Source organism: Leptopilina boulardi, unplaced genomic scaffold, assembly GCF_019393585.1.
Source record: "Leptopilina boulardi isolate dan_hultmark-lab unplaced genomic scaffold, ZJU_Lbou_2.1 LbouV2_362, whole genome shotgun sequence".
NCBI lineage: Eukaryota > Metazoa > Arthropoda > Insecta > Hymenoptera > Figitidae > Leptopilina > Leptopilina boulardi.
The window spans coordinates 3,754,413-3,781,032 of NW_026137932.1; the positions used below are offsets into that span (position 1 = coordinate 3,754,413).

General features: G+C 26.6%; 1 protein-coding gene across 4 annotated transcripts in view; it reads right to left on the reverse strand.

Moving 5' to 3' along the window:
- Positions 1-26,620, reverse strand: part of LOC127286477 (uncharacterized) — a 71,646-nt gene that overhangs the window by 11,587 nt on the left and 33,439 nt on the right. The window contains exons 1-2 of one of the 4 annotated variants that reach the window (XM_051312907.1): positions 10,613-10,963; positions 10,412-10,530 (exon numbers count right to left, since the gene is read on the reverse strand). The exons of 2 other annotated variants lie outside the window; for them this stretch is intronic. The gene's annotated coding sequence lies outside the window, so the exon portion shown is untranslated. Of the gene's footprint in view, positions 1-10,411; positions 10,531-10,612; positions 10,964-26,620 lie in introns of those variants that run through there. One more of the 4 variants, XM_051312909.1, reaches the window with a different exon arrangement.

Sequence of the window (26,620 nt, forward strand, 5' to 3'; positions counted from 1 at the left end):
AGCAACTCTAATATCATATTACCGTCAGGAATTTTGACACGTCAGCGAAACAATATAAAGAAATAACGCGACTTTATTAGGCAACTCGCATTTTGGAAAATAATAATTTTATTCCTTTTTTAAAAATTTAATTTATATGATGAAAGCTCTTGAAGCCAACACGAATTTTAAGAATATATCAATTAATGAGGGGTAATAATTTGATAATCTTCATTGAATGATTGTTCCTTTATTTTAAATAAAAATTCTTGTATCTTCGTCAATAACGTTGTTGCAAGACCCGCGTCTATTGTAGTACACTAATAACCTTGCAGCAACGTTGCAGACGAAACTCGTGAATAACTAGTGAACCGCAATTTTGCGAAGGTTGCAGAATAAAGATTCATGACTCTGACATGCTTAAGAAGCAAATGGAACTTGTCGCATTGTTACCAACTTGTAAGTTCCGTAGTTAGCGAACCGCAAATTTGCGAAAGTTGCGGCTTCGACAATAAACATTGCCACAACCTCCTGAAGCTAATAAATCGTGCTAAAATCTTATTGAATGGTAAACAGCCGAGATATCGTCCGAAAACCTTTTAGCAACATTGCGCGTCGCTATTGAATAGATACATACATTTAATAATCAGGTATTACGCAACAAGTGCGAATTTTGTTTCAAAATAATTAATTATTTATTCATGAAAATATATTATTATATTATCCTAAATATATCGCAAATTATTGTTGCAAAAGAATTGTTAAATTTTAAATTATTAAAAATTAAATTTAAACTTCATGTCTATGCTGTACGCTATGGCACCAATACACCTATGCTTCCTTAATCACAGCTTATCCTTCCTTGCCCCTCCTTATCTCTCAAGCCTACAAGCTATGCCTGCCATTGCTTTACTATAATGTGCTTTTTAGATCTATATGCAACTGATCAATTCCAGATCAATATTGAGACAATTGATCTCAAAACTGGAATTGCAACAACATTCAAAATACTACAAAATAGAATAGAATTTCTATTTGCTTGGAAATGTCCACTATCCTAAATTATATTAACCTTTTTATGAGAGGGTTAATTCTAAAAAAAATCTTAAAGATTAAGTAAATATAAAATTATTCAAAGGAATAATTGGAAATGATTTTATTTCGAAATAACTTTATTATTTCAACACTATTGCACTAAACCGATTTTATTAATTGCAAATTCAGCAAAACTGGCATGGCAACAGGCCCCACCTTCCCTTTCCACCTTCAATTTCGAAATTCAAAATCAGCAAAATTTCCCACCAGGTGCCCTAAGCCGACCTGTAGAGGCATCTCTAGCCCCTAAATTTTTGTTCAGTACGGTTCTCGCGAGCATCGAAGTTCCAACTCTGTTTGGAACCGCCCGGATTAAAAAGCCTATGCGCTCCCATCCGGTACCAAGGACCCGAAATAATTTGTGTGCTTACACGAGTAATTTTCGGTCGGACGTAAAGTAAAACGCTAACTTACTCCGAAGTCCACGGAGGCCGGTTAAGAATCAATTCAAGTGAAGAGTTATTAAATGTAATTAACTTTCGTTTTCTAAATTTTTGTCGAAAGACCAGCTGGATGCGGAGTGCCCGCGTCTGCCCTTGCAATTGACGGCTTAACGAATTAGAATAAGAGAGAGTGGATTTGTCTGTCCCTGTTTAAAAATTGTTCTTGCAATAAGAGAACATACGGCAAACCGCGAATGCGCCACTCGAGTGATTGTGTGAGGACGATTTTCAAAATTTATGTTTTTGCCCGCCGGGAAGTAATTGCCGACAGTAGAATAAGGAAGCGAAACGGTAAGTAGTCAGTATCGTTCCAGGGTAATTTGTAATTTTTGTAACTACATCCTTCTTCCCTCCCTCCTTCTTTGTAAGAGAGAGTGGAATAATATATTTTTCAGCAGTATTTTAATTGATAAAATAAAATTAATATTTCTTTTAATTCTTTCCTCTCTTTATTTTCTGTTCCCTCTATTCTAATAGTAACAAGTTATAAAAAGGAAGTCGTGGTATATTTTCCTATCTTATCTTAGAAAATATCAGCAATTAGAACGAAACGAACCCATAAATAAAAACAAGGCCCTTCAGACTTTGGCAGTTTGGACCTCCGAGAACCTTTGAAATTTGGGCCATCTCAAAAGCCCGATGTATTGTTCTAATTATTTTTAATAATAATTATTTCAAAACAAACAATTTCTTCAGTTTGTAAGAGTCTCATGTTTCTTTTCGGCATTTTCTCATAAATACCGTCTATCTGGGTTAATTGAATAAATAATTTCCTGAGAGGTAGTCCACTACCTTATTTCTAAACATTGTTTAGCGAAGAGCATTTACGCTTTACCTATGAGCGGAATTGTTAAAAGTAACTTTTGAACACATTTTTAAATATTGCTATTTTTCTTTAAATTATTAATTTTTGTTGAATTACTTTCCGCCTTTAACAAAATGGTGGCAGCAGTGGAATTTATCTCTTATAATTTCGGAAAAATGTTTTAAGAAAAAAAAGAGATGAGACATGAGTAAAAAGTGATAAATATATGTCGAGAATATTAGGAAATAGAAGGTAAAGAACCTCAATATAGAGTAAAAGACTTTATTTTAATAAAAGTTTCGTAAATAAAGTTTAATCATTTCATAAATCAATGTACATATTGAAGGTGGACCACGTCACTACCCTAATTTTCAAGGTTGCAAGAAGCGACTACTAAATTCATTATATTTTTCCACTCTTTTCGTCAATTAATAAAACCGATTGTTGATGAAAAATCGAGGTCTTTAAAGTGAAGTCTCCGAGTGAGACGGGTGGAACAACCCCTTAGAACAGGGTTGTTCAGAGTGAAGTTTAGGTTTGGAGAGAGTGTGGTCTCGAGTGGAGACGGAGTTTACAACCCGCAGTTTGGGGTTGTTTAATGTGTTTATTGTAAAAGAATTTTCTCAATGGAAAAATTCTTTTAGTTTGATCAGAATATTGATTTTATCGAGTTGAATTGAAGTATTGATTAATGTTAAATTGTGGAATGAATTATTGAATATATAATATTCGTTGAATATTGATTTATGGATTATTGAATATTGATTATTGATTTGAGGAATATTAAAATATTGATTATTATTATTTCGATTCTATTTTAACTTTATAAAATACATGTTCCACGGTGGGTCTGAATAAAGTTCAACCCAAAAGTGCTTGCGTATCAAAATTTCTTCCTGATTTCTTTTCTAGGATGTCTCCTGATAACTTTGAGCCCAAAAAAGAAAAAATCGCTTGGGCCATTTTTGAAAAAACTCATTTTTTCGATATTTTGAAAATATCACTAAACATATTTTTTAAGAAAATGGATAATAGTAAGGTTATTAAAGTTTTAAATCATTTAAATTAACATAAATGAAAAGTCCCTAGGTGCTGAATTCCTTGCAACAAATAAAATCCTCAAAAAAAAACTTGAAAAACCGTGTAAAATGTGTTAAAAAGTCAGTTTTTTGAAAATGACTCTCTTCCATTGCATTTTAACCAGTTAAAGACCTATACGTAAATTAAAGCTTATAAAATTTTCTGTAAATTAAAAAAAAATTGATCGAATTATCTTTAAAACTGTTGGAGTTATGACCTGCAGAGTGCGAAAAATTTCCAAACAAAAAATAATAATTTCAGATTTTGTGAAATAACTAGTTTCCAGTAAATCTAAAAATACTTCTACTTTGAAACAATTAAAGTTGACATAATTTTGAGGAAATCAAAAAAAAAAAAAAAAAAAATAGCCTTCCAGCTTAATTAGAACCAAAGATATGACCGTCTGAAAATTACTCTCTTTCTTTTTATTAATTTTTATTTCTATAAGATCAACTATTTTAAATTTGATTAATTTGGACAATGTTAGTTATAAAATCAGTAATATTAAGTTAATCAAATTAGAAAATAAGAAATATATTATTGTTATGAACAAACAACTTTTAAACAATCTTAACAAGAACTTGATAATTTTTAGAACTAACATTGTCCAAATTAAACAAATTTAAAATAGTCGATCTTACAGAAATAAAAATTAATAAAACGAAAGAGAGTAATTTTCAGACGGTCATAACTTCGGTTCTTATTAAGCTGGAAGGCTATTTTTTTTTTTTTGATTTCCTCAAAATTATGTCAACTTTAATTGTTTCAAAGTAGAAGTATTTTTAGATTTACTGGAAACTAGTTATTTCACAAAATCTGAAATTATTATTTTTTGTTTGGAAATTTTTCGCACTCTGCAGGTCATAACTCCAGCAGTTTTAAAGATAATTCGATAAAATTTTTTTTTAATTTACAGAAAATTTTATAAGCTTTAATTTACGTATAGGTCTTTAACTGGTTAAAATGCAATGGAAGAGAGTAATTTTCAAAAAGCTGACTTTTTAACACATTTTACACGGTTTTTCAAGTTTTTTTTTTTGAGGATTTTATTTGTTGCAAGGAATTCAGCACCTAGGGACTTTTCGTTTATGTTAATTTAAATGATTTAAAACTTTAATAACCTTACTATTATCCATTTTCTTAAAAAATATGTTTAGTGATATTTTCAAAATATCGAAAAAATGAGTTTTTTCAAAAAAGGCCCAAGCGATTTTTTCTTTTTTGGGCTCAAAGTTATCAGGAGACACCCTAGAAAAGAAATCAGGAAGAAATTTTGATACGCAAGCACTTTTGGGTTGAACTTTATTCAGACCCACCGTGGTTCTCTTTGGGGTTTAAATTTCAACTTCTTATTTAAACCAGTTCTCATATTTCCTTTTTTCTGTTTGATCAAATTAAAAGTACAAATAAGAATACGACTCTCAACGACATTCTGAATAATAGAATGGTAGTAGGAGGAAGCCACTACCTTTATAATTAATTTTATCCGAAGGGCATGTTGTTAGCCTACCGGAATTTGTAATAAGAAAAGTCATTTTTTGTTTTATGATTAATTTCCATAAAAACCTAAAACCTTTTCCCGTCAAATTCTAACCCTAACACTTACTAAGAATACATATGATTAAAAACACACTTACAAATACACATTAATTTCTGAAATTAAACTGTGAAAAAATTGAAATTGAATTTATATATCATGAATGATTATTGAAAATGAAAGATTAGTTTATTGTCGTTCTACTCTTCAAACAAAACTCTTTGTTTGGGTTTTTGTAAAGTGCGCGAGTAGAATTTTTGTTTCCTAGCAAGCTCTGGTTTCTTAAATAATATGGTCAAAGGTTCTTGATTTAACCTTGCCGGAAGTGTGTTGCCACTTGGATTAATATTAACTTTCGAACACATTTTTAAATATTGATTTTTTTTCTTTAAATTATTAATTTTTGTTAAATTAACTTTCGTGTTTAACATTATTAAATATTTATATTATTATATTGAAACGTTAATTGTTCTTTTACTTTTTTTCATTGTCTTTATTACATTAACTCATCGACCTATTTTTACAGTTGGAAAGATTTTTTTTGCAATTTTGGTATAAAATAAATGTTCTTTTCTGTAAATAACTTTTGCCACAGTAAAAAATATTAAGATAACTAGCATTTGTCAATGAAAATACCGTGTTTTTCTACAACTCTTTTATAAGCCGTGAAATAATACGCTTATAGCGTATTCCAAAAGAAACCTCACCAAAGATTTTTTTTAACCTCTACAATCACCCAAAGGGGCCGTTTATAGGCTACTCTCCTTTCGCATGCATACATCATCTCCTGCTACCCGGTAATGTCAAAGCAATGAGTTTTTTGCCCTTTTGGGGCTTCTTTCTTCCAGCTTGATACACCGCCCAGAAGCAGTGATTGAATTTTAGTATTCTAATCTTCAATCCCTCAACTGCCTCTTTAGGAATAGCCAAGATCTCGTGAAATTTGATCTTCTTGGATACATCTTTCAAGGATCTAGGTATTTCCGATAACAGGAGATAGATCATTTATAGAAGGGGCCGTTTATAGGCTACTCTCCTTCCAGCATGTACATCCTGTCAAAAAAATTTTGGTTCAGAATCTTTTCACTTTTTCATGGAAATAATGTTTGTAGTGTTTAAAAAATTTAAAAAAAGATCATGCTCGAGCAAGCCATTCTCTACTACATTTAATAAAATTTACTTTTCTCGTATAAAAATTTTTTAATATGGCTCAAAGTTATTGTTTAAAAAGGTTTATAGAAAATGAAAGAATATATTCTGCCAATAAAATTGGCAGAAGAACGATTCAAAAATACATATTTTTAAAACATGGTAACATAGTTAATATATAAGTTTGAAAGATAAAACTAAAACTATTGAAAAGTTTAGTAAATTCTGCGTCCAATGATATATTGTCGCAAATTTTATAGTATTTAAAACTAAAAAACTAAAATATAGATAGTTTAATTTTAACCTCTTCGTAAGTAAGATTTGACATGTAACTAAACATATCATAATTAACATTTAAACGAATGGTGAAATCAAATTCATTCACTCTTATGAACTTGTCGTTGAGTTTAAGATTGCACAACACTAGGTGTGGTGGACTCGAGTTGTCGAACCATCTTTTGCAAATTGCAAGTTGGCAAAAAAGATGAACTTAGTAACAAGCTCATAAAACCATCAACGTGGATTTTTCGAGTTTTCGTATTACACAAGTAATACTATACTTTTCTGTTCCGATTATAATTCTGGTGAGTCTCTTTAGATAATTGCCTTTAATGAAACAGTTTTTCTTACAGAAAAACAAACATACATTTACACAAAACACACAAACTTCATACATAACAATTTAAAGTTGTAATTTGGAAATAAAATCTTACTTGTTTCTATTTGTGAGACTTCACGTAAGTCAAACATTTTCTTTTGTTAATTATGTAACTTCCGTCTTTAACAAGTGGTAAAAGAAGATAAATATATATCCAAGTGAATATTGGAAAAAAAGGATTATTATTGTCAATTCAGAAAAGGAGTACATTGTTGAAAGGCCAATATTGTAAATTAAAAGGAGTAATAACAAATTTTTTTTTAATCTGGCAGCTTGGTGCCTTCCCGAAATCAAATAAATTAAAATCATCTCAAAAATAACATATAAAAAATTAAATCGTAAGAATCTCATAAAGCCAGTATCAAAGACTAAAGGTTGAAAATGTACTGTAATCGTCATCTGTGAAACTAGTGTCGTGCTAGAGTTAATTAAGAAACAATTTATACAGAATAACCATAATTTGATCTTTAAGCAATAACGCGTATCTTACTAGAAGTAAAGTTCTTTCGTTCTTTGTTTCCTTTCGTCCTTTCATCATCAAAATGTAAAAGTTTGAACTCAATTTAATGAATGACGAATTAAATAACCTTATGAAGGTGATAAGATAGAAAAAATTACAAAACAGAAATGGTAAAAATGTGTATACTTGATTATCAAATTGCAACTCGACACTACTCTTCCGCATAAGACATGGAAAATTCAACTCATTTGTATCGGGTCTTGTCCCCATTAAAGGAAAGGCTAGTTTGACAATTCTTACACCAATCTAGTTCGGTACAAAATAAGGAAACATCTAAATATAATAAATAAAAATAATTATAATTTCTTAAATAAAAATATTCATTACAATATTTCGCAATAAGTTGGGTTAAATAAACTTATTGTTGTGAAATGACACGGGTAAAAAAAACAATCACCAATTTTGGTCGAATGTATGGACTTTCGGTGCTCAGGAAGTTGCCACGTATCTCAGTGAATTAGGAAATAAAACAAGAAGTAACAGATACTTCAGGTTCTCACCATTATAGCTTCTTTGTATTCTATAAAAATGCTTTGCAACTATCAAAATTTGTTAAGTAAAGTTTCTTATCGCGAATTATATTCGAAATAGATTAAAAGTCAATTGTTATTTCACAGATGAATTATAAAATATTAAACTACATGTGTGAAATAACATGAACTAAATTATCATCAATTTTGTCAAATGTGGGTCGGCCAATATGTAAGAATTACTAAATCCATTTGGATGATTGAGTAATATTAATGAAAATCATGAAGTAGAGCAGGTGATTGAATGGATCACGACCCAATTAAAAATGCAACTTAGCTAATGCATGGAAACAAGGAGCTTTTGATTGCCAAATCTACTCTCCTGAACAGGGTGTGATCATTGTCATCAATTTTATTGTTTAAAGAAGTTTAAATAGTCTGTCAATCATTCAGTCAGGAGTCAAGTGTTATTTTGTTATTCCTGTAGAGCAAAAGAAGTATTTATTCCATTGAATAATTCATATTCAATAAAATATAGAAGAAAAGACTTCCGCATTTCAAGCATCAAGTGACAAACACAAGTATAAACTAATACGATACTTTTCTGGTCTGATTATAATTATAAATATTGAACTAATAATTTACTGAGAGGTAATCCACTATCTTATTTTAAACATTATTTAGCGGAGAGCAATTAACGCTTACCTATCAGCGGAATTTTTAAACAGATGTGAAAATTTCAATGTAACAAATTTAGCATAATTATACAGAGGTAGAATAGATATAGGGTTCTAATTAATTATCGCAAATGACAAAGAAAATGCGAGTATCGCTGCAGCTCGATCTATTGCTGATAGTTTAACAATTCAAAATTCCCTATCAGAGATAAAGGTTTACGATGGAAAAAATATGTTAGTTAAGAGCTTTATTTAAGATATAGTTTTAGCTGCTTCAATATTTCCACTCGAATACGAAGGAACGTTAATTACTTCGGTGTTAGGAAAATTAACAGGTCCAGCAATAGAATGTACTGACAACAAACAATTCGCTAGATTAACAGATATAATTAACAGCAACAGTCCAAGAAAGAAAAGTAAATCCTATTACCGGGGGTTATTCGTCATATGTTACTAACTATAACGACAGTAGTCAGGTGGTCATAAAACCACAATGGGGAAGACAAATTGATTCCAGAGATAAGAGAAAAATCGCTATAATAAGAACGGGCCCAGGTAATATTGGGAAAACAAATACCCCACAGATTATGTAAATGGAAAAAGAAATAATTACCCTAATAGCAGAGCAGCGTCTGTACAAAAAGCATGGCAGGGGTATCAAAATATACTTTTCCCCAACAAAAGTCAACTTATTAAAAACAGTTAAAACACGAAAATCGAGAACTTCCAAATGTGGTCTCCGAGTGAAACAGTCGGAACAACCCCTTAGACCAGGATTGTTTAGAGTCAGTTTGGGAGGGTCGTGAGAGAGCTCAGTTTGGAGCTTGGAGTTTTGAATCTCTGAGTGAAAAACTTTTTGAAACAAACCTCCAGTTCGAGATTGTTTCCATTTGGAGTTTTTGATTTGAGTTGTGATTTTTGAGTGACAGATTATTTAATAAAAGAGTATTTAATTTTGAGTTTTCCAAAGAGTGAATAATTAAAGTTTTGAAATAAGAGTATCTAATTTTGAGTTTGAATAAAGAGTACATAATTGAGTTTTTGAGATCACTTAGTTCTGATTTGAGATTGAAAAATAAATAGTAATTGAGAAATAAAGATTTATGTTTTATATTGAGTTTGAGATTGTTTGTTTCTTACACAATATATATTTATGGACAAATATTTAAATATTTAAATTCAAGGGAATGAATTTATCATTCGGCAGTAATATTAATTAAAGTTAGAAATTAAAGTTAAAATATTTAAATATTTGTTTCGACATTTCTTTCAAAAATTCCCAAAACCAAATGTTCTATTAATCTAGAATCTCAACCAACTCACTAAATAATAATGAGGTAAGGAGGGGATCCACTGCTTATTACATTTTAATTGTCCGAAGGGCAACGTATGTTAAAGTACCAAGATCTATTAGAGTTTTTGAAAATATCGATCTTTGATTGACATTGATAAAAACTAATTTTCTTATTTTCAAACTTCATCTTTACACGGAGAGAAATTTATGCTACTGGGTAACATAATGATGTTAAGGGCAACCATATTTAGTGCTAAATATACAGACAGCGATATAGATTGTAGTATTTACTATCAGATGATTATAGAAATTTGATTGTACAATTTACAATCTTTGCTGTTAAAAATTTTATACGATCTCCTTACGTTCTCGAGTGGCAAATATACACGAACCTAACCTCGCTTTTTTTGTAAACTTAAATAATTTCATTTTATTTTAATAAGACATTTTGATAAGAATTTAAACTTTAAACTTTTTACATAAAAAAGAGTATGTCTATTTTTTCACTCCGTCTATAAAAAGGACTTGCTTAAACATAAATATATTTATCAAACGGTATATTTTTTTCACAGAGTCAATTGAATTTGTATTATTTTACTAATTTTTAAGTTTAAAAAAAGTAAGACAAAATATGAAAAAGTTTTTTTCCAAAAAAAGATTTCAATAAACACATGTACATTTATACAAACGAAAAAAAAACTTACTTGATTTTTGTAATCTTGAAATTTTTTAAAAAATTTTAAGCGAGGTTCTGGTTTTGGTATAATGAGTGATATTGTATCATTGTCCAGTAAGTAAAACGATTCTTCATCAATTTCACCGTCTAAACAACGCAAAATTGTTTTGAGGTTATAAACACGTTCACACTTCAGTCTTCGCTAATTCAATCAAAATAATAAACCTACCTCCAAAAGATGGAATCAAAGATTCCATATTCCACGACATTAATAAATTTTTAACAAACTCGTCCATTTTTTTATTCACAACTTTTTTCACTATATATAAACACGTGCGTGAAAACACAAGGACCGCAATTGAATAGGCGAAGTATACACCACAATCAGCGCATGCGCTCACATTTAATTTTTACAATATTTGATAGTAGTGACTACAATCCAAAAGCTAACATATTTTACGTCTTTGGGTAACATCTTGGATAGTAAAATGTTGATAGTAGATTCTTGTCAGTAACACAATGATAGTACCTTGTACAATCTTTCTTTTTACTATCAAATTCTTACTATCCATTTCTCTCAGTGTAACATTGAAAATAAAATCTTTCTTGTTTCTATTCACTTTGATTAAAATGAAGTTATTTATTTGTACTTTTGTCTTAAGTTTTTTTCGACATTTTTTCATAAATACCGTCTATCCAGGTTAAATTGAATTAATAATTTACTGACATGTAGTCCACTATCTTATTCCAAACATTGTTAAGCGAAGAGCAATTAACGCTTACCTATGAGCGGAATTGTTAATAGAAATATTTAATTTTGCAATTTAAATATTATTACTTCTTTAAACATTTCTTTTGTTCAATTAACTTCCGTCTATAACATCATTGTTGAAAGGAAATCATTGTAAATTGAAAAAGGATTATTGTATACAAAAAAAAGGAAATATAATTTTTCGTAAGAAAATTTTTCTAAACATACAAAAATACACTCACACACAGTTGTTCATAAAAATATTGTATAACAATTTGTTAAATAAGAAATATTTAAAATAAGTTATCTATTTTAAATATTTATTTCTTTATAACCTTAATATCCATTTTTTTATTATAGAAACATTATATCAAGATAAAAAGCTAGTAGGATCAAGCAGTTAATTCAAAGAGGGTCTCATAGTGAGATGAACTGAACATCTTTCTCTATGAGGGAGTTGTTCAATTTATTAATTTTTCTTAAAGTCAGTCAATTTTGAGAGGCGGTCTCGTATAGAGACAAGTTGGGTGACTCAATTTTTGAAGTCATTCCACATTAGTTTGGAAAATTAGGAAATATAAGAAATCATAAAAGTAATTCAGGTGGTTGAACCGATCACGCCACTAGTAAAATGCAAATTTGCTAAAACTTGCATGGAAACAACGAGGTGTTGATTGCAAAATCAACTCTCCCACTACTTAAAATTACATACCAACAGGGTGTGATCGTTGCCACCGAATTTTTGTTCGAGGAGTCTTAATTTGTTTTTCCCGCAAAGAGGCGGATGAATATAAAGTTTAACTCCCACTAAGAGTGGTAGAGAGTATCATTTGTTCCCCGCAGTAAGGGTTGAAATTCGTCGAGTTTGTTTATAAAAATACAAGTGAATTTTCCACAATCTGTAAAATTGATTATCATATGAAAGTTCATTAAAAAAGGGAATTGAATCATTCAGTATAAAGTGTCATAAATGGTTAAAGTGTAGATTCAGCTAAAAATCTTAAGTGTTTTATTAAATTCACAATTGTTTATATTTCAAATTATCTTTAGAGAAAATTCAGACTTGGTGAACCCAATGCTCTGAATTTTAAAAAGGATTTTTGAAATATTGAAATAATTGATCATAAAGTAATCGTTGCAAATTTATTGGAAATAAAAAGATATAAAGAATTAAAAGGAAGTAAAAGCAACTTCCGCATAATTGAAGTCGTATGACAAATACGAGAGTTGAACTCCACCGAGCTGAAAAGTAATTTGATACTTTTCTGTATCATTTTAATTATTATTATTCTGGTGAGTTACTCTGAATATTTATTCTCTATTTGAAAAATAAAGAATCTCATAAAGAAACATTCACATCACACACATTTTTTTTACACATACAATTTATTATTTGTTGTCTCAATTTTATGAAGAACCAACTATTTTCGTTTTATTATTAAATATTTCTTTCATTTGATCATTTTTCTTTTTTTGATTGATATAAACCATTCTTTGTGAGACTTGAATTTGTTCAAGTAACTTAACGTAAATGGCTTTTTAATTGTAAATAATTTTTTATCAAAGATCAATTTGGGAACTAGATGTACCCTGTTTGAGGGTTGAGTGAATAAATGTACATAATATTGTTTTGTGTTAATTCAAGTTTTGATTTATTTAATCACCTTTTGATGTTTTTGTCTCATTTCTCTTTTTAATCATTTTCACTAAAATACCGTCTATCCGGGTGTATTGAATAAATAATATTCTAAGTGACAGTCCACTACCTCAATCTAACTTTGTTAGCGAAGAGCAATTTACGCTTTCCAAATAAGCGGAATTGTTAAATAATAAAAATTAGTATTCTTTCTAAATATTTATTATTTCTCGTTAAATTATCTATTTTTATTTTTTTTTGTTAATTAACATCCGTCTTTAACACGGTAACTTAAGTTTTTGACCAGTTGGGTGAGTTTTATTATTTATTGTTTTATTTAAAATTTTTTATTGTTGCTTGTTGTAAAATTAATGTGTTATAACTTGAACGAATAAATATGTTAAATTAAGCTACCTTTACTTATTTTTCTTTTAACTGCAAGATAAACCGTAGGAGAGAGATAGCCGATTCCATATTTTTAAACCGATTGTTTTGAAATATTGAAATAATTGAATCAAGGAGTAATTGATGAAAATTTATTAAAAGAAAAATATAAGAAATAAAGAGGAAAGAATGAGTTCCGTATTTATTGGAGTCGTGTGACAACTACGAAAGTCTAATTCTAAAGTGCAGAACGAAAAGTAATATGATACTTTTCCGTTACATTATAATTGTCATTATTTTAGTGAGTTTCTTTAAATAATTAATTTCTGTTTGTAGATACAGATTATTATAAAACATACAGTCACACTACATACATCTTTCCTTACACACAGTTTATTTATTGTTGTCTTATTTAACGTTTATTATGTTACATTTTTTTTAAATAAATAATTTTCTTATTTAATTGTTTTTTTTTTTTACTAAAACAAAACCATTCTTTGTGAGACTTGACTTTTTTTGAACATTGATTTGTAATTATTTGGTAAATCATTTTTATATAAAGATTTACCTTGGAAAAGATTATTGTAGAACTTTTGGAGATTCATTATTTGGAATTAGTTTTAGGAACACTTATTGAAATGTAAGAAGATATGATTTTACTTGTCTAATACATGACCGAGAAATAAGCAGATTGACTAAATTAAAAAATGTTTTAAAAGAGGAGCTTTTAAAAAACGCTTGAGCAAAACTTAATGAAACAAATCGTTCTTATCCACTAGAATTTCTACACGAAATTATTTTGATCTCGATTGATCCTGTGATGCAATATTTTGCTACTTTCAACGATTAATAAAATTGATTTAAAATAATTTAAAATTTGCCGACAAATTTTCATTCCTGATTGGCAGGACACTCCTGCCAGAGAGAACGTCAAAAGTAATTTTATAAGTAGAATTTTTCCTATTTCAAAACACTCACACGAAAATAAATATATTTTTCATTTAAAGAGATTTGTGCATTAAAATAAACATTTATTTCTTTGATTCAAATAAAAATTTTTTGTAAAATCATAGAAATTTTTCTTTGAGTCAAAAAAAAGGAAAGAAATAATTTCTTTAAATCAATGTAAAATTTTCTATGACCCTATAAAAATGCTCAAATTTCTTTGATTCAAAGAAATTTTATTACAATTTTCCTTACTTACCTTTAGTACTGCTTACTTTTAACACAAACATTAAATAAAATTTTGTAATAAAGGTCAAAAATCAATTTCGCATTGCTCCTGACGGAGGAATGGGGGAACTCGGTAGCGCGTGGTAAGCGCCGCCACAAAATCGAATTCACGCCCTTTAAAATTTACAAAATATGTCTTAAGTCGGTTAATTATTAACCGATTTTAATCTTTTTTCAATTGATTTTATGTTATTTTTTCTCTTTTTTTCAAAAATGGATTTAGATTTTTAATAAAAAATATTTGTTTATTAATATTTAAGGGACGTTCCATGTCAACCGGATCAGTGCTCTATGTACATAATTGTATGGGATCAATTAAACGTTTAATGTCTTAAAATGTTCATCTCGAAGTACTTTAACATTTACAAAATGGCCTTTTTAAAAATCCAAAATGGCGGCAGAATTATGGCACATTATATGGCTGAAATGTAGAAAATGTATAATTAAAACATTATTTAGGAAGCAAAAAATGTTCGAATTGGCATTAAATTGATCACCAACAGTGCTAGGGGTTTACAGAATCAAAAAATGCTGCCACTTTTCAAAATTTTCAAAAATACAAAATGGCAGATCCAAAATGGAGGAATAGTTTTAAAAGTATGACTCAATTTACTCGAAACTTAAAAATCGGGTGTTTTCGGGGTCGCTGAATACAAATCTGAACTCAGTTTTCAAAAATACAAAATGGCGAATTCAATATGGCGAACTGTTTTTAAAAAATTACCCAATTCACTCGAGACTTGTGACTCGGGGGTTTTTGGGGTCGCTGATTACAAATCTGAACTCAGTTTTCAAAAATACAAAATGGTGGATCCAATATGGCGGGCTGTTTTAAAAAAAATTACCCAATTCACTCGAAACTTGTGACTCGGGGGGTGTAAAACAGTTTCGAGTAAATTTGGTAATTTTTTTAAAAACAGTCCGTCATATTGGATCCGCCATTTTGTATTTTTGAAAACTAAGTTCAGATTTGTAATCAGCGACCCCAAAAACCCCCGAGTCACAAGTTTCGAGTAAATTAAGTAATTTTTTTAAAAACAGTTCGCCATATTGGATCTGACATTTTGTATTTTTGAAAACTGAGTTCAGATTCTGTAAACCCCTAGCACTGTTGGTGATCAATTTAATGCCAATTCGAACATTTATTGCTTCTTAAATAATGTTTTAATTATATATTTTCTACATTTCAGCCATATAATGTGTCATAATTCGGCCGCCATTTTGGATTTTTAAAAAGGCCATTTTGTAAATGTTAAAGTACTTCGAGATGAACATTTTAAGACCTTAAACGTATAATTGATCCCATACAATTATGTACATAGCACTAATCCGGTTGACATGGAACGTCCCTTAAATATTTTTTTTAATAACAAAATTTTTTACACGGAAAAAACTGAAAAAACGAGTATAGTAACTTTTACTACTTTAAAAATAAAACCTAAACTGTCCGCAGTTTCTGAAGATTTTTGGCAATTTTTACTCCAGAAATAGTAAAATTTACTACTGAAATAGAAAAAATTATTCAGGAAATAGTAAATTTTACTATTTCTAGAGTAAAAATTATATAACTTTTTTCACAATGTAAAAAATTATGTTTTATTATAGTTTATAAATATTTTCATGCTTTTTTTAATGTATGTAACAGATAAATTATTATTATTTTCCTTTACATAGAGATTCAGTCCGATCGGATTATTATTAACAAAGTTATTAAACAATTAAAAAAGTACCATTTTTTAACGTTTAAATTCAATAACTTTTAAACAAATTAATTTCTTTGACTTGTTTACTTTCAGTCAAAATAAAATTTTCTTTAAAACAAAAAAAGCTTCTTAGTTTCAAAAAAAATTTCTTTAATTCAAAGAAATTATTTGCATTAAATCAAAGAAATTCTAACATTAATAGAAAGTCAAAGAAACATTTATTTGAATTAAATAAAAAATTTCTTTGAAACGAAGATAATTTTTTTTTTAAATAGGGTCAGTCGGGGTAAATCCGAACGGGGGGTAAATCCGAACGCTAATTATTTCAGCTTAATTAAAATTTTTAAAAATAAGTTCGATATGAGAATTTTTACCTCAGATCCTCTTGAAGAGATTCTAAGTATTATCCCATTTTTTGTTTGTTAATTAGCAACAGCATAAACAAAGATAACAAGTATTGCAAAAAAGATTGAAAATCAAAGATGACACTCTTTCAGTATTTTGTCTCGTATTTGAAGAAAAAGAAGCTAAAAATTCATTTTATTATTTATAATTGTTTGTTATGAATACTAGAACAGAAACTATATTTGATTTTTGCCTTCTGTAAAATTTTATTAATAATATCAGACCGTTCGTATTTACCCAAGAAAATTGGAAAACTGGGGTAAATCCGAACGGTATTTTTAATAATTTTTTTTTACATCAGAGCCACACAAAATTGTTTTTATTTGATTACACTATTATTTTAACATTATAAAAGTACATAGAAAAAAGTTTTTCTTTCTATACGTATCCTCGTTAGTAATTAATAAGCAGAAACTTAATCTCTGTTCTCTCGAAGGAGTGTTTCAATTTTTTTGCCAAATGGTTTGTTGAAAAAAGTTTTTCAGGATCTTAATAAAATTTGGTATTCTACGGTTTTTGGGGTCGCTAATTACCAATTTGAAGTCAGTTTTTCAAAATTCAAAATGGCGGACGAGAATTAAAAAATTCATTGGATTCGCTCGAAAATTGTTACTCGGGGGGTTTCAGGGTTAGCAAATTTGATCATTTTTAAAAATAAGTTTTAGGAAAGTACGCCATTTTGAATTTAAAAAATTTGACTTTTATTTTTGTATTTACATTCAATCACTCCAAAATACTTTCTGTAGCAAGTTTTGCAAAAATCCGTTATGATTTGATAAAGTTATTGAAGGTTTTAATTGTGTAATGCATTTTAATTTTTAACCTGTTTGATTTTTGTATTTATATATGATGCATTATTACATAATAGGTTTATTATCGTATTTTTTTGAGTTTTTATATAAGTTTAACAATTGCAATACTTTAAATTTATTTTCCGTAAGATTTTTCTGAAATACAGTGGCGTTCGTATTTACCCCCATATTTTAGGAAAGTTGCAAAGTATCGAGGTAAATACGAACGCTAAGTTTCCTGCGATTGTAATTTATCAAAAAAATTTTCTACCCCATAAAATTGTTCTATGGAAGTAAAGTAACAACTTCATGCACCAGAATACCGGAAGTATTTTTTTTTTAAAGAAAAAACTTATGTTATTGTTGAAACTTACTAAAAGCGTTCGGATTTACCCCAGTTGACCCTAAAGGATAATTTATTTGAAACAAATAAATTTTCTTTGTATCAATGAAAAATTTGTCAAAGAAATTGATTTCATTGAATAAAAGAAATCTTTTTTTTAGATGTATTACTGTGGGAAAATTTTAAATTAAGGTTTTTTTTTTAAATTCAAATTTATATGTGAAATCACAACAATCACATGACCTTAAGGATTAATTGAATAATTTGTAAATTAGTAATTTTAAAACTGAAGATTTTCAAAAGTTTAAAAAATAAAATTTTTATAATTCAAGAAACTCAAAAAATTTATTATGTTAAAAAAATTTAAAAAAAAATTTCATGTTAGAATTATTAGAACTAAATCTTTTTCAAATTCAAAGAAAGCTAGACATTTGGTAAAAATTGAATATTTTAAAAAATTTTCGTTTTAACTTATAAAAAAAATGTTTTGATCATAGAAAATATTTTTAAACATAGAAAAATTTTCAGTTTCTTGAAATATAAAAGATATTGACCATTCTGTAGAAATTTACAAGAATAATTCTAATTAATTTATCTACACGCAAATTCTAGAAAATATTCTAGTGTTTTAGGTATATAGTAATCGTAGTCAAATTTTTAAGGATTAATTAAATATATTGTTATTTTCCGTTATTTTTTAAATATTATTATTTTGCCCATTTATATTAAATAAATAAATAAATATTGAATTGAAAATTTTAAAAACTAACATTTTCTTCAAATTCAAAACCGCAAAATTAGAATTATTATATTTTTAAAAAAACTGAATTTTCTTCTATGTTTAAAAAAAATTCAAATTCAAAATAACTTTATTTTTTATACGATGAGAAATATAATTTTTTTTGTACAAAATAAAAAACAAAAAATATAAAAAAAAATTTTCAGTTTTTACAAATTTATCAAGCTTTCTTTAAAGTTGGAAAAATTTTTAGTTTCTTAAAATATGAAAATTTTTAATTTTTTCAAAGTTTCCAAACATATGTCTTTATTTATTCACTAAAAATTAATAATGTTACCTTAAAAAAATGTCAATTTTCATTTAACAAAAAAATAACATATTTTTTTATACAAATTATTTTTTTTTTTGCTTTTGAGTCCTTTAAAAAAAAATTTTTATTACATACTCATAAATACGAAAAAGATTTTGCAAAAAGTGGGCCTGACAAAAATTTTTGTTTAAAACATTTGTTTAATAAAAAAAATTTTTTAACAAAAAGTTTTATCAGGTTTACTCTAAAACTTTTTTCAAAATCTTCTTAGTATAAATTACAAAATATTATATTACTATTATATTAAAAAATTATTATAAATAAATATATTTCTAAATATTAACGAAATGAAATTTTTTTTAGAAAAGATCTGAAAGCAAACAAAAATTAATTTGTTTATAAAATATGTTATTTGAAAAAAATTTACCAAATCTACAATCTTTTTTGGGTTTTTAAGTTAATTAAAATGTTAAATTATTTATTGAATAAATTTTTTCATTACTAAATCGCGAGGCGATGCAAATTATATTTAACTAAACACAAAAATAAAAAATTTAGATTTATATATTTTAGGAAATACTTAAATTACCTGTTTTAAAATCGTTGAAACAATTATTCCTTGGTATTTATCAAACCAAATAAAATTGTTTAATAATCAATTTTAAACATTTGATTATTTCTTTAATAAAAATATAGTATACCAAAAATATTTTTCTTTGTACATTTTATACCAAGCATTTTCTAAAATTTTTTTTAGAACATTTTTTTTGAAATCAAAAATTTAACTGTTAAACATTTTTTAAAAAAAAATTAATAAACTACCAACAACTATTAATTAAACACTTTAGACACAATAATTAGCACAAAAAAATTTTTCAATCAACGCACTTCGTTTTTTTCTAAAAATTATTTTACTTTTCATCAGAAAATTGGAAAATAATTTTATAGAAATATTTTAATTTTTCTGATAATTACACATAATTGACCTCACAATTTGAATAAAATATTAAAGTTGTAAAAAAAATGCACATTATTTCAATATAAGGTCAATTTTCTTAAAATTGTACAGGACCAAAGGAGAACAATGTACATTACAACTTTGCATCAAATCACACAAGATGCAACTGAAAAGAAACTCAAGTTCTTTCTTGCGTCTATAAAGCGCAGACGCGTGCGCTTTAGTAGGAGGAACTTTTGCAGCCAGTGTTAAAAAATCTTTTCTTTAATTTAAAGAAAAAATATATTTAATACAAAAAATTTAAAAAAATATATAAATTCAAAAATAATAATAAAAACAAAATCAATTATTACTTGATTTAAATCAATTTAAAAATTTTCCATTTTTTATTAGAATTTTAATTTAAATAAAAATTGAGGGTTTAATTTGAAAAAAAAAACATTGCAATAAATGATAAATTATAATTAATTAGCAATATAAAATAAATTTTATTTTTAAATTAAAAATTTAGTTAAATTTAATTAAATTATAGTGAAAAATAACTAATTTGATAGCGAAAAGCTAGTTACTACTATCTAAATCTGAATTAGTAGTTTTCTACTAATGAAAGAGTCCGTATTCGTTTACCAATTGAATTAGTAACAGTTTTAATTAATTTTTAGTAAAAAACAACTAATTGCTAGTAGAAAACTACTAATTCATGGAGTAAATCGGCTTACTAATTTAAAATAATAAAAAATACGACTTACGAATTAGTAGTTTCCTACTAGCAATTAGTACTTTTTTACTAAAAATTAGTCAAAACTGTTACTAATTCAATTTTGGTAAACGAATACGCATTCTTTCATTAGTAGAAAACTATCTTACTAATTTAGATTTACAGAGTAATTAAAAATAGTAATATTTTAATTAATCAATTATACAAAGTTGAAAATATTTCATTTTCAGTTCAATTCATTTTTAGGTTATGTCAAAATAACTAAAAAAAAATTTAATTATTATATAATTTAACTAGTCAAATTTGACTATTTTTCACTTAGTTTTTGACTAATAATTAGTCATTTTTTTACTAATATTTAGTTACTTCTTTACTAATTACTTTTTAATTAATTTTTTTCTAATGAATAAATAAATATTTTTAATTTAATTAAAAAAACAGTAAAAAATTGTTAGAAATATTTATTAAATTTTTTATCTAGGAATTTTTTGGGATATTACTAATTAAAAATATGTTATTCAATTTGTCATAAGCGAATTTATGTAATTTTTGAAAAATCTTTCGACATTTTGAATTTTTAAAAATAATGTTTATATTTCTAATCGGAAACGCATAAAAACTCTTGGTATCAAGAAAAAGGATAAAAAATGCTAATTTTGTTGAAAATTATCTGAAAAGCAAAATTTAATTTAAAATTCATTACTTTTTTTTAATATATACTAAAAATTAGATTTTTTTTAAATAAGTCAAATTTTATAATTTTTTTTTTTGTTTTTTTATATTTATTACAAAAAAAGCTTCAATTTATTTTTGCCAAAGTAGAAAAAAATACATTTTTTTATTCTGAGTAAAAATAAAAATTGTAATTGAAAATATTTTCGAAATTTATTCCTTAGGACAAAACTTTGGAGACAGATTTCATTATCCCCTCTTATTGTACACCTAACCCCTCTTATTCTATTATTCAAATAAATTATAGATAATTAATAATAATAAATAAAAAAAATAAAAATATAGTTTCTAAATTAAATCGATACTTTATTTAAATTTTCCCAACTGTCAAAATAATTGTTTTTATTCTTTATATTTATTGATTTTATTTTATTATGTTTTAGTAATTATTGTTATTATTTATTTAATTATTTATTGTTTGTTTGTTTATTTATTTATTAATTTTTTAAAAATGGATTCATTTAATTGATACGTTTTTATAATTTTAATTTTTCTTTCGATTATTTAAATTTTAAAAATTAATAATTTATTTTATTTAATTAATTTTATAGTAAATTCAATTTATTTAATTTTAGATCTAAACTCTATGTTTTTCCAATGTTATAGGGTTGTTTTTATTTAATTTGACACCAAAATGACTTTAACTCTATATGACTTGAAATCTGTTTTAATTTGGTAGATTATTGAAATTTAATTTATTATTGTAGTTTATTTTATTTTTATTATTTATTGTATTTGTTTATTGATGATATTTTATGGTAATTTGATAGATTCTCTGAAGAGGAAATCATTTAGATTTTGATAAGTTGGAGAAAAACTTTTATTAAAATAACAATGGTCCGAATGTTATCGTTTTAATCATACAAAACAAAATCATACAAAAAATCAAGCTGTATTGAATTCGCATTCTTAAAAATAAATCTCTAATTGAGTGTGATTCAAATCATATTTACATTTTTCAAGCTATTCTTCCTGGTTACCTGTAAGTTGAGATACAGTGGTATGTTTCTTTTCAATTTTAAAGGCAGCAAATCTAACACTTCAGCGTAAAATTTATTTACAAAGTTCGTTTATTAAAAATTATTAAATTTTGTGTGAAATATGACAATATAACTTAAAATTTTTCGATACAATTCAAAATTGTCTGAACAGATGCAATACATTTTTTATTAATAGGAAATTATTCATTGAAATGAATTTTTATTTAAAATCTTACATTCCAATTCAAAAAGTTAAAATAATGAATCCGCATTCTTAAAATTCCTGATTCACTAGACGGTGCATTTAATAATCATTTCTTTCCTGATTAGTTATGTTAGATAAAAGATTGTACATAGAATTTTAATTAGAAATTTATGATATATGTATTTCAACGAAAATTGCCTTGAAAATAGGTCAATAAATGTGTTTTTATTTTCTTTTTTTATTTTCTTTAAGTATGTCATATTAGTTCTAAAGTAAAATTACGATTTTTTAATATAAAATTAGAATTGGAATTCTACAAATAGAAGCAATCTAGCATAAAAATCGTTTGTGGGCTCAAAACGGTCCAAAAAAAAGTTTCCACAGAAATATCATATAATTGTATTAAAAGTTTTTGGGGTCATTGAATCCAAAAAGGTCAGATTTAAAAAAATCTAAAATAGCGGACCTAATATGGCTACCCATACGACGGAAAAATTTAGAATTGATTCCATTCATGCAAAATTCGGTGCTAGGGGGTTTTTGGGGTCGATGAATCAAATTTGGGGATAGATTTAACAGATACTAAATTTGGATTCATAGACGCCAAAAATCCACCAGTACCGAATTTTGAACAAATCGAAGCAATTTTACAATTTCCTCCATATTGGTTTGCAATTTTGAATTTTTTAAATTTTACCTCAAATTTGGATTCAGCGACCCCAAAAACTCCCGAGTACAAAATTTTAAACGAAAGAAATCAATTTAAAATTATTCTGCCATACTGGGTCCACCATTTTGAAATTTTTTAATCTGACTCAAATTCGGATTCAGGGAGTTAGTAACCGAAAACATAAGAAAATCTCGTATAAACAGCGCAATATAAACTATTTTGGAATAAAGGATTTTTTATAAAACAATTGCAATGTTTGGAAATGGATAACAATGGTTGGACTTATAAAAAAAAAAAATTAAAAAAACAAATTTATAATTTTATAAGTAAGTTACTGTAATTTGTGTTAATTTAAGGTGGTTTAAACAGAGATAATACATAGTTGCTCATATTTTCTCAAAATAAAGTAATTTTGCCCTGCATTTTACTCATTTTTCATCCGTTTTTTTCTTTTTTTGTACTTTTTTAAAAAAAAGAGGTATAACTTTTTTGTTTTAATCGCTATTAAAAATTGTCAAAGGAAAAAAGTGTTTATTTTTAGTCGTAATTTTCGAAAAAAAATTGAAAAATTTTTTTTTTTGAAAAATGCGAATTTTTGAAATTTTTAAAAACTCAAAATTTGAATAATTTTGTTGATTTTTGACAAAATCATCTGGCCAACGAACTCAGGCGAGATTTTGGTACACTTAAAGTGTATACCAAATTTGAAGTCGATTCATTAAAATTTGTTCGAGTTATCGTCGGACAAAATTTGTCTACAGACATACATACATACATACATACAGACATACATACAGACAAACATTTTTTTAAGACCCATTTTTTCGGCATCAGAAAGTCTCAAAACGTCGAGATTCACTGGAATTAGAGAAGGTTCAAAATCGCCCAAATGTAATACCTTCTCATTATGATGAGAATGTAATATTAATTTAAGAAAATTATTTATTTATATAATACATATGTATGATCAAAAATTTTTTTTAAATCGCTTCTATGAAATTTTTTAAAAATGATCCGATATTTAAATGAATCGTGGTTTATATTCTTCAGAAAATAATTATTAAAAAAAAAATTAAATTAAAATGTGTTAAATTTATAACAATGTAATTCATTTTAATTATAGTATAAGATAAATGCACTTCCCTACTGAAAATTCTCATATAGGATCTTATATAGGATCTCACATAAATTCATATATTAAAATCCACATAAAATCCTATGTGTCATGTAAGAAACTATATAGGATCCTATAAAAAATCATATAGGAAATTGAGACATGATTTGAAGTGGGATTCGATGTAAATTCTTATAAACGTATTCTTAGGTAATAAATTATGTAAATTCCTATGTGAAATCCTACAATTTTTTCTGGTCACATTTTTTCTTTCAATTTCTTATGTCAATTTCCTTCGTGTTTTCTCACTAAAAAACATACCAAAATTCATTGCTCAATCCTTAACCAGAAATTTTCCTATCTCAAATCATACATCAAATCTTTTTTCGATTCTTGAATAAAAAATTATTACAAATAATCTGACATGAAATCATATTGAAAATCCTCACGTGAAATCATATATATGATTGATTTGAACATAAGAAATCATATAGAATTTCATGTAGATTCTGAAATATTTATATTTAAGATTTCACATAGAATTATATAAAGGAAACAATATAGGATTTCATATAGGAATTTTCAGTTGGCAGACAGCAGTTTATAAAAATTAAAAATTATTTAATTAAAAATCAAATAATATTACTGCAATTCATCTGAAAAGAAAAGAAATTGTGCTTTGCAATACACCTTCTGAGTTAGAGTCTCAGCTATTATAGTATTCAAGACTGATCTCAACTGTGAGAAAAAAAATTAGCACCATCTGGCGGCGTAAGGGTGGAACTATGATGATATACATCTATATTTGAATTTCCCATATAATTTCCTATATAATTTCTCATATAATTTCCGACTTGGTATCTTAGATGGACAATTAAAACAATGAAATCCACACATGACATCCCACATAAATTCCTATGTGCACGGAGAGACCGCCGGTTAGAAAAATCACTAAAAAAATTTACAAGTAGCGGAAATAAGGTTACATTGTCAAACATTGCTGTAGACTATAGTAATTTCTATTCCAATTTGTGTGCAATTTTACTATAGTATACAGGTTTTATTAAGTATGCTGCTAATAGAATTTTCGATTTCCTACAGCAATATATGACAAAGTAACCTTATTTCCGCTACTTGTAAATCTTTTTAGTAATTTTTCCAACCGGCGGTCTCTCCGTGTGATGAATTCTTACATGAAATCCTATATAGGATCCTATATAGGATTTTATATATGATCCTACATAAGATTTTACATGGATTTTTATATATATATTTCTGTATGATGAATTCTTATATGAGATCCTATATAGGAAACCATATGAGTTCATACGTACACTGTAAAAAATTTCGGAATTTTTTCCAATAAAATAATAGGGTATTTTTCCGAAAGTAGGTGGAAAATACGGTTTTCTGAATGTTTAATAGGAAATATATCCGAAAAAAGGAGAAAAAATACTAATTCCACAGAAAAACGGAAATTCATCTAGAATATTTGGAAAAATTTCCGAAAATGATGGATTTTTTTCCAATATAAGTGGGCAATATTTCTAAAGAAAGTAGGAAAAAAGCTTTTTCCACATAAAACTGGAAATTATTTATCACCATATGGAAAAATTTCAGAATATGATGGATTTTTTTCAATGTAAGTAGGAAGTACTTCCTATAATATTTGGAGAAATGCTTTTCCACATAAAATGTGAAATTATTTCTATTCTTTTTATTTTTTAAAGGTTAATAATTTTCTGGAAAAGAGATTAACTACATACAACAACTAGTGAGAAATTTTTTTTTATACCTATAATAGTGAAAGTCACTTTTTTGTGAAGTGAAAAATTTGATTTAATAATATTCAAGGAGTTCATTAAAAGGTAAATAATAATTAATACTTTTATAACAATACTCTTTTAGGATTCATAAAGAAATGCACTGAGAAAAATGATCAAAAAATTAAACTCAAAATGAAATTTTTTTTTTTTTTTAAACATCACTAACTACTTTTTATAAATAATGGAAACATTAGTTTTTCTAGGATGTTGATGGACATTAATCCACAAACAGGACACAAGAGAGGAAGAAAAAATAAATAAAAAAAAACGGAAGAGGATTCAAAAGTGATCAGGTTAATTGCAAATATTGTCAGTTTTAATTCATAAATGTGATTTTCCTGAAACCAAAATATTATAAAAGATACACCTCTGCCTTTATTTAAGAAATATACTTAAGTATTTTAATATTAATAGAATTCGAATAGAATTATTTTTATGTCGTTTTGTAAATAAATTTAACTTTTTATACAAACTTTTATTTATTTATTTATAGCCTTTATTTATCAAATAAGGATAAAATTTCCGATTAGTTTGAAAAAATTATTACTTAACAATAGGATTATTATTGTCCTTGGATTTTTATGTTTCTTGTAATAAAGTATAGAAACTTGAAAAGATTAGAATATTATTATTGTTGCCTTGCTTTTAAATTTTATTTGCGACAAAAGTTTTGAAATCGTTAAAAATTTTTGAAAAATTATTTTGCCTAAAGTAGTTGGGAAATTATAAAATTAGATAA